Raw genomic sequence first — 10,494 nt, 5'->3', positions numbered from 1 at the left:
AAAAAAAAAAAAAAATAGTCACTTAAGGGAATCAGCCTGAGAATAGCTAAAGAAATAAGAATATGTAAGTTGAAAATATGAAAGTAAAAAAGAGACACCAAGGACCTCAATAAGAGCCAGGGTAAAACTTAAAGGGAAAAAGTCAGTTAAAAAAAAAAAAAAATAGCAAGGCCAGCCACAGTGGCTCACGCCTATAATCCCAGCCCTTTAGGAAGCTGAGGTGGGCAAATCACTTGAGGTCAGGAGTTCAAGACTAGTTGGCCAACATGGCAAAACCCGTCTCTACTAAAAATACAAAAATTACACAACGACGGAAAACCAAACACTGCATATTCTCACTCACAGGTGGGAGTTGAACAATGAGAACACATGGACACAGGGCGGGAAACATCACACAACGGGGCTTGTCGTGGGGTGGGGGGCTGGGGGAGGGATAGCATTAGGAGAAATACTTAATGTAAATGACCAGTTGATGGGTGCAGCAAACCAATGTGGCACATGTATACCTATGTAACAAACCTGCATGTTGACACATGTACCCTAGAACTTTAAGTACAATAATAAAATAAAAAAGAAAGAATTATCTTAAAAAAATACAAAAATTAGGCATGGTGGCACACACCTGTAATTCTAACTACTTGGGAGGCTGAGGCAGGAGGTATGCTTGAACCCAGGAGGCGGAGGTTGAAGTGAGCAGAGATTGTGCCACTGCACTCCATACTAGAGCGAGACTCTGTCTCAAAAAAATAAAAAAAAAAATTAAAAAGTTAAAAAAACCAGCAAAATCTAGAATTATTAAATAGCATTACAAAAAATAAGAAAATCAGGAGAGAACAACCATAACCATTAAATGAAAGAAACAAAGCAAGCTTTGAGAAAAGCTTGAGTTATAAGGAAGACAATGTAAACTGTCAAGAAAAAATTCAACCATTATTACCCTATCATTATGCTAACCTGGAAATAACTTTTGCTGTTTTTTAAAAATGGGATAAGCAAAAAACTGTTCCACTCTCCAGTATAAACAGTCTATTTGTTGCCACTGGAAAATGGGAGTGCTCTAACCCAAAGTATAGTTGGATCTGCACAGTGCACTATGGGGGTATTAGTGAGGATGGAAAGAAATTCAACGCCTCCTCTAACAAATACCTGATGTTATTCTAGGAAAGCAGAAGGGATCCAAGGCTGGAAAGATGAATGTGAGCCAAAAAGGCAAAGTCACATCTCTTAGGATTCTGCCTTATGAGCTACTGATCTCTTGAGCACTCACCAAATATCACTCATACCTTTGACGTAGAGCTTGTAAATGGATATAAGAAAATGGTTTCTTCCCTCAGACCCATGTTATTTAGTAAACAGAAGCACATAGTTGTTTGAAGAACTTTATCCACGATTCCATTACTCACTGTAAAAACATGTATTCCAACTGAATGTGCTTTGTTTTTAACCCCATCTCCTCTAACATATATTGTTTTTTAAATAAACATCTTAAATCCCGACTTATAAAATTTTTCATCTAGCTTGTTGACTTAATACTGAAATTAAGATTTCGGTACAAATATTTTAGATATAAGTTTTGGATCAGGTGTATAATAAAGTGCTAACGTAACAATAAGATTAATAAGTTAACCCTAGAACAGCAATGGGGTGGGGAAGCAATCTTTCTTCCTTTTTTATTAGGATATAAAAGGTATTGTGCATTAAAAGGTGCTTTTGTCAAAGCAGAGTGATACAGTGTTAAGGGCTGATTATGCTCCAGTCTGAATGGTAACAATCTCTCCTTCCCCATAATTAAGTGGGGGGAACTTCTCAGATGACCTACTATAAACTTCTGTGTTTTGAAAGCAGAGTTTGGCTATACTCTTAACAATAGTAAGCACTAGTGGTTTTCTTCCCAGGAATTGAGGAACAGAAAAATGGCAGCCTCTTCATTACTGATATTTACTTTTATTCCATCCTTGAGCGTTCCAGATGATTTTTTAGGACTTCTGGAATTTTTTTTTTTTTTTTTTCTGAGACAGACTCTTGCTCTGTCACCCAGGCTGGAGTGCAGTGGTGCAATCTCAGCTCACAGTAACCTCTGCCTTCTTGGTGCAAACAATTCTCTTGCCTCAGCCTCCCAAGCAGCTGGGATTACAGGCGAGTATCACCACGCCTGGCTAATTTTTGTATTTTTAGTAGAGACAGGGTTTCCCCACGTTGGCCAGGCTGGTCTCCAACTCCTGACTTCAGGTGATCCGCCCGCCTCTGCCTCCCAAAGTGCTGAAATTACAGGCATGAGCCACCGTGCCTGGCTGGACTTCTGAAATCTTTTGAAAGCTTATAGTATTTTCAGATTTTTAACTAAAAGTTTCAAGTAAAGTTGCTGTTTGTATAAAATTAAAAGCCCACACAATCTTTGTGTCAAAAATTAAGGAAGCACTCAAAGACTAATGGAGATGTGTTATAAGGACACAGGAGACAACCTGGAGGTGTTCCCACTAGCTAAATTTGAGATGATCTGGCAATCAAAAAAGAACTGGTAACACAGTGAGTATAAAAAGTCCATGAATCCACAATGAATATGGAGAAACAGTAAAAAAGCCCCATTTGGTACCTCAGGAGGGGATTATTACAGATGCTCCTCGAAGTCAAGTAGCATACTGAACGTTTATCACTTCTATCTACACCACTGTAAAGTTGAAAAATCTTACATTAGACCACTGTAAATCAGGGACTATCTGTACATAAATCCTTATTCCCAAAACTAGTAAAGCGCGAAAATTACATTTACTTAACCTTTCTTTTCAGGAGGCACTATAGTTCATCACTAGTAGAGAAAACTCTTTTAGAAAAGAATGTGAACTAAAAAATCACTAATAGTGACACAGACTCTCATTTTGTGCTTCTGTTTGTCTGTACTATGAAGTACATACCATCCATTGAAGTAATTTTTTGTCTAAACTGTGTAACCTGGATATAATCAAGCCAATTTACACAAAACTCTAGGAGGCAAACAACAAAAGGAAATGATCAAACAACTGCAGAATGTGAGACATTTTAAGTGTTCTGATCACTTCATGTCATTGCAGAAATAACCATGCAGAGGCCAGGTGCACTGGCTCACGCCTGTAATCTCAGCACTTTGGGAGGCTGAGGCAGGCAGATCACCTGAGGTCAGGAGTTCAAGACCAGCCTAGGTAACATGGTGAAGCCTCACAGCTGAGTGTGGTGGCGCATACCTGTAATCCCATCTACGAGGGAGGCTGCAGTGAGCCAAGATCACACCACTGCACTCCAGCCTGGGCCACAGGGTGAGATTCTGTCTCGAAAAAAAAAAATAATAATAATAATAAAAATAAATAAAAAATAAAAAGAGAGATGGGGAGATTGTTTTAGATTTAAAAGACTAAGCAAACATTACAACCAAACGCAATGCATGAACCTTACCAGAGCTAATCTGAAAAGACTAACCAAAAAAAGACATTTTGGAATCAACTAAGAAAATCTGATTCAAGAGCATATATTAGATAATATTAGAGAGTTGATAATTTTCTTAGGTGTGCTAATGGATTATATAGATTATATAGGTAACCTTTTTTTTGGATGGACATATTGAAGTATTTAGGGGTGAAATGACACAAAGATGGCTATTTGAAAAGTTAATGCCCTCCCAAAAAAGTTTTGCATGTATATATATGAACAAGAAGATATGAAAGAATTATGATAAAAGGTTCCTGTTAAACTCAATCTCTAAGTAGCAAAAATATACTTGCTCATCATTCCATTCTTTCAGATTTTCTGTTCACTTAAAACCTTCCCACAAAGAAAATTCTAAACCCAGGTGTCTTTCAAAGGTGATTTCCATTAGACGTTCAAGGAAGAAATAATACCAAACCTATACATTTTTCCAGAAAAGAGGGAACAACAACAAAGCGCGCTCCAGCCTGTTTTATGAAGCCAAAATACGTTAGCAGAAAAACTGACAATGACATTTCAAGTGGAGTTGTAAACCAATCTCACGAACATAAATGTAAAAATCTTCAACAAAATATTAAGACATTCTATACAGCAATATAATTAATCATAAACAAGGTAGGGGGAGGGGGGAGGGATTGCATTGGGAGTTACACCTGATGTAAATGACGAGTTGATGGGTGCTGACGAGTTGATGGCTACAGCACACCAACATGGCACAAGTATACATATGTAACAAACCTGCACATTATGCACATGTACCCTAGAACTCAAAGTATAATAATAAAAAATAAATAAATAAATAAATAAACAAGGTAGGTTGTAAAGTTCAAAGTTGAAAAACCACTCAGGTAATTCATGTTCACAGAAAAAAGAGAAAAAAATCCTTTTTATTCATTCACTAAAAGGATAAAAACCGATAAAATTCAACAACCATTCAGTTTGCCCTTTTTCAAAGTGGACTAGGGGCCTAGACTTTTCTTGCTGTGATTTGAGTCACATATTGTTATAATTTCTGTTTCTCACAGGATAGATTAACTTGATTTTTTATTCTTATTGTCTTGTTAGGGACAAAAACATCCTTCTTTTTTTTTTTTTTTGAGATGGAGTCTCACTCTGTACAAAATACAATCAGCAACAAAAAGTTAGAAATGAAAAAATCGTAATTGTGTCATTTACAATAGCAGCAAAACCCATAAAATTCACAGGAATAAGATACAGCTAATGAAAGATGTATAAGATCTCTGAGGATAGAATTACAAAACATTATTAGAGACATTAAAGATGATGAGAGGGACAGATCATGTTTACAGATAGGAAGATGGTATAGTATGAATATTTTTTTCCCAAAGTAATCTATAGATAGATACAGTTTCAGTGAAAATTCCAAGTGACATTTTTGTGGAACTTTGACAAGTTGATTCTAATATATATATGCAAAGAATCATAAATAGACAAACATTCTTGAAAAAAGAGGGCTTATTCTACTGGATGTCACTATAAAGCTACAGTAATTAAGTCAGTGCAGTATTGGTACAAAGGACAATTAAAAAAAAAAAAAAGAAAGAAAAAAGAAAACAAATAGCCCAGAAATCCCACCTATTACTTGATTTATTGGAAAGGTAACACTGGAAAGCAAAGGGCAAAGGTCAGTCTCCTTTGTAAAGTGCTGAGACAACCAAATATTGAAGTGCAAAGAAACCATTGTAACAATAATAGGTTTTACTGCCTGATGCACACGGCAGGTTAATATGCTGAGATATCAGGTTGCAGCAGAGAAAGTTTTGTCACAGGGTCACCAAAGGAGGAGATGGGCAGGAACCTCAAATTTGTCTCCCTAAGGAGTCTGGGATTCGAGTTTTGGAGTTGGCCAAAGTGTGGGGATCGCTGATGGTTTCAACATTACCACCTATAACCCATGAGTAAGATACCTACCATTAGCCATAAAAATTAATTCCAGGTGGATTGTAAATTTATATATTTACAGCTAAACTATAAAACCTCTAAAACATAACACAGGGGAGTTTCTTCACAATCTCAAGATAGAGATGGATTTCTTAAACACAGCGTAACCATAAACAATAAGAGTTGGATTACATTAAATCCTTCCATTTGTCAAGACACTATTGAGAAAGATAAAGGCAAGCCACAGATGAGACATTTAAAACAGTAAAACAATCAGACAATCCAATAACAAAATGGACACGAAAGTTGAACAGGCACTTTATCAATAAGGATACCAAACAAATATGTGAAGATACTCAATCTCATCAGTGACTTGGGATACATAAAATAAAACCACAATTAGATACTATTTTGCAGCCACTAGAATAGTTAAAAACAAAAGACCATTAAACAAGTGTTTATGTGAAACCATTATAGTCCCATAAATCAAGGAAAAAAAAAAGGAAACAAGTATGTGGTTTAAGAATAAACGCCTCTTATTCACTAAGAAGAGAAGTGAACGTCCTTAATCTGGTAAAGGGTTACTTGAAAAAAAAAAAATCTACATTTTTAAACATCAGATTTATTTACTAGAACAAATCACAGCACTCCCTTTAAGATTGGGCATAATAAAGAGTATATGTACTTTACCACTTTTGTTCAACATTATGCTGGAGGTCCTACTGAATCCATCAAGGTAAGAAAAACAAAAGGCATAGAAGCTAATCATTTACAAAATATATGACCATGTGCATCACAACTCCTAGAGAATCTAGTGAAGAAAAAAATAAGGGACAGAACCATATTTATATTACACCACTTTGCATGCAGGAAAAGGGAGGAAATATGAACATGTTCCAAACTCTGAAGACAGACTTCCTGAGTCTGAATTCTGGCTCTACTACTTAAAAGCTTTCTGATTTGGGGCAAACAATTTAAGCAATCTGCCCCATAGGATTATTAAAAGAATAAAATGAGTTAATGTTTTGAATAGTCCTACAAGTGTTTATAAAAGAAATATAATTTTATAACTGGAATTCTAAAACCTGAGATAAATTATCTTTCTTTTTCTAGCTCAACTTAGTAAGTACACCCATGACCTCTCAGACAATAGTCTTACAGAATCAGATCATCCAATTTCACAACTGCCAAAAGTACTCTGCATAAACAGTTGAATATTATTTTCTATCAACAGTTAATAACAGTATCACTTACTGAGTATTTACTATGTGTCAGATTCCACACCAGAGCATTTTATACACATCAAGTAATCCTAGGCACAACATTATAAAATACAATAGTCTCCTCTTATCTGCAGGGGATACATTCCAACACCCCCAGGGGATGCCTGAAACCACTAATAGTACCAAACCCTTTTCCTTCTTCATGATTTCATGGATAGAAGATTCAATCTTATTACATAGATCTTAGCAACCTCAGTATATGGTATTTTCCTTTCCTTATAAAGTTGACAACTTTTACCTTTTCACTTAAAGAAGCACTTTATAGCTTTTCCTTGGCAGAGCTGAACTGCCAGCACCTTTGGAGCCATTATTAAGCAAAATAAGCATGACTTGAATGAAGCACTGCAATACAGATGCAGTTTGACAGTCACTCTGATAACTGAGAGGGTTACTAAGGGACTAATGGGCAGGAAGCACATACATTGAGATGCTGGACAAAGAATGATTCATGTCCCAGGCTGGAAAGAGTGGGACAGCATGAGGTTCCACCAGTCTACTCAGAATGGAGGCAATTTAAAACTTCTGTGTTATTTTGGGATTTTTCCATTTATTATTTTCAGCCCACGGTTGATCTCAACTGAAACCCTGAAAACTGAAACCACAGATAATGGAGGACTACTGCAGGCATTTCACATTTTATTCCTGCTTGACAGCAAATATATTACCAACAGATTTAATTTAGTAGGAAGTCAATGAGTCAACATCAGTGTGACCAATTGCAAAAAGTTTAATAACCAGGACAAATAGATCTAACTAAATTGTAAAGCTCAAGTTCTTTTTGTTATGTCACACAAATTCCCCCCAAATCCCTCGCTAATTTCCTAAGCAGCATTATAGCTAGCAAACTCCTTTTAGCAGGAATATACTGTAATGGTGAGGCTAGACCTATCGTCTCAAACACCAGAAAGCCTCTGAATTCCCTCATTTGGCTGAAACAAAGAATTTGGAGATCTGAGTCCCATGTTCATTCTCTTGCCTCAAACTCCAATGCCTTTAGAAGACCATTCTAGCCACCTGTCCCCAAATTCCTCACACATTTTAAACTATTCAATGGCAATAGCTACTGGGTTCCCTGAGACTTGTACTCAACAAGCCCATGGTTCCAAGTAAATAAAAGCAATTACTTAGTTTCATTACTGTGTACCATGTAGTAGATCCTCATCCAGAAATAACAAAGGGGGTATAACTGCTATCTACCCTATCTATGCCAGGTAATCAATTCTGAGAGTCTACTATCTGTACTCTGCTATTAACTGCTGTACTGGGTAAGCTTAAAAGCATCCCTTGGTATCCCCAGAAATTGGTTCCAGGACCCCCACGAATACCAAAATCCATGGATACTCCCTTATATAAACTGGCGTAGTATTTACACACAACCCATAGATATCCTCCCATATACTTTAAATCATCTCTAGATTACTTGTAATATCAAATACAATGAAAATGCTATGTAAATAGTTGTTATACTGTATTTTTATTTATTGTATTGCTATTTTTTCCCCAAATACTTTCGATCTGCAGTTGGTTAAATCCAGAGATGCAAAACCCATACATAAGAAGGGCCAACTGTATTTCATTTGCAAGCAACTAAAATATTTCTGGTTAACCTGAACAGAAAAAATGCAATGAATATAAGGTTGTGCACAGAACTAAAAAAAAATACAGGTATACTCAGATATACTGTGTGTTTGGTTGCAGACTACCACAATAAAGCAAATATCACAATAAGGCAAATGATGGAGATGTTTTTGTTTCTCAGTGCATATAAAAGTTATATTTTCACTGTACTGTAGTCTGTTAAGTGTGCAATAGCATTATGTCTTAAAAAATAATGTACATATCTTAATTTAAAATACTTTTATTGTTAAAACATGTTAATCATCTGAGCTTTCAGTGAGTCCATTTCTTTGCTGGTGGAGGATCCTGCCTAAACAATGATGACTGCTGATTGAATAGGGTGGTGGGTGGTGAAGTTGTGGCAGCTGTGGCAATTTCTTAAAATAAGACAACAATGAAGTCTGCCACCATGACTAACTCTTCCTATTAAAAATTTCTCTGTTGCATGCAATGCTGTTTCATAGCATTTTACCCATAGCAGAACTGTTTTTCAAAATTGAAATCAACCTTCTCAGACCTTGCTGCAGCTTCATCAACTAAGTTTATCTAATATTCTCAGTCTTTTGCTATCATTTCAACAATGTTCACAGCATCTTCACAGGAAGATTCTACCTCAAGAAACCACTTTCTTTGGTAATCCACAAGAAGCAACTCTTTATCCATTTTCTCATGAGATTGCAACAATTAAGTTCAATCTTCAAGCTCCACTTCAAATTCTAGTACTCCCGCCACATTCAATGTTATTTCCTTTACAGAAGTCTTGATCTCCTCAAAGTCATCTATGAGGGTAGATGACTTCTTCCAAACTCTTGTTAATGAAGACATTCTGACCTCTTCCCAAGGAATCAGGAATGTTCTTAAGGACATCTAAAATGGTGAACCCCCTTCAGAAGTTTTTCAATTTGCTTTACCAGCATCTATTAGAGGAATCATTATTTATGGCAGCTATAGCCTCACAAAATGTATTTCTTAAATTGTAAGACTTAGAAGTAGAAATTACTTCTTGATCCATGGGCTGCAAAGTGAATGTTGTGTTAGCAGGCATGAAAACAATGTTGATCTCTACGTACCTCTCCATCAGAGGTTTTTTTTTTTTTTTTTTTTTTTGTGGAAATGGCGGTCTCTGTATGTTGGTCACAAACTCCCGGCCTCCAGCGATCCCTGCCGCCAGCGATCCCTGCCGCCTTTGCCTACCAAAGTGCTAGGATTACAGGTGTGAGTTATCAGACCTGGCCCCATCAGAGCTCTTGGCTGACCAGGTGCACTGTCAATGAGCAGTAATATTTTGAAATGAATCTTTTCTTTTTTTCTGAGCAGTAGGTCTCAACAGAGCGCTAAAAATATTTAGTAAACCATACTGCAAAGAGATGTGATGTCATCCAGGCTTTGCTGTTCCACTTAGAGAGCACAGGCAGAGTCCATTTAGCATAACTTTTAAGAACCCTAGGATTTTTTTAATGTTAAATGCGCATTGGCTTCAACTTAAAGTCACTAGCTGCCTTAGCACCTAACAGAAGAACCAGCCTGTCCTTTGAAACTTTATCTTAGCTACATCTTCAAAGCCAGTCATCTCCTCTCTAGAGGAGTCCTAGAGGGCATCTTCTTCCAACAAAAGGCTGTTTTGTCTACATTGAAAATCTATTGTTTAGTGCAGCCACCTTCATCAATTATCTTAGCCAGATCATCCGGATAACTTGCTGAAGCTTTCACACAAGCACCTGCTGCTTCACCTTGCACTTTGTTATGGAGACAACTTCTTTTCCTAAACCTCATGAACCAACCTCTGTTAGATTTTAACTTTTCTTCACCTCTCTCAGCTTCCTCACCTCTTAGCTTTCAAAGAATTGGAGAGAGTCAGGGTCTTACTCTGGTTTAGGCTTTAGCTTAAGGGAATGTTGTGGCTGGTTCTATCTTTTATCCAGACTACTAAAACTTTCTCTGTATCAGCAACAAGGCTTCTTTGCTTTCTTATCATTCATGTGTTCACTAGATTAGCACTTTTAACGTCCTTCAAGAGCTTTTCCTTTACATACACAAAGTGTCTAACTTTGGTGCAAGAGGCCTAGCTTCTGGCCTATCTCGGCTTTCAAAATGCCTTCCTCACTAAGCTTAACCTTTTGATTTAAAGTGAAAGATGGGGCCAGGCGTGGTGGCTTACGTCTGTAATACCAGCACTTTGGGAGGCCAAGGAGGGTGAATCACTTGAGGTCAGGAGTTTGAGACCAGCCTGGCCAAC

At 36.9% G+C, this 10,494-nt stretch overlaps 1 protein-coding gene and 1 pseudogene across 2 annotated transcripts in view; both read right to left on the bottom strand.

Annotated features, from left to right (window-relative positions):
* RIMKLB (ribosomal modification protein rimK-like family member B) overlaps positions 1-10,494 on the bottom strand; it is a 92,109-nt gene that overhangs the window by 24,141 nt on the left and 57,474 nt on the right. The gene's annotated exons all lie outside the window — the stretch shown is intronic.
* LOC105552620 overlaps positions 8,244-10,494 on the bottom strand; it is a 4,251-nt pseudogene continuing 2,000 nt past the window's right edge.

Source organism: Mandrillus leucophaeus, unplaced genomic scaffold, assembly GCF_000951045.1.
Source record: "Mandrillus leucophaeus isolate KB7577 unplaced genomic scaffold, Mleu.le_1.0 Scaffold568, whole genome shotgun sequence".
Taxonomy (NCBI): Eukaryota; Metazoa; Chordata; class Mammalia; order Primates; family Cercopithecidae; genus Mandrillus; species Mandrillus leucophaeus.
This window is presented reverse-complemented; position numbering and strand designations above follow the sequence as displayed.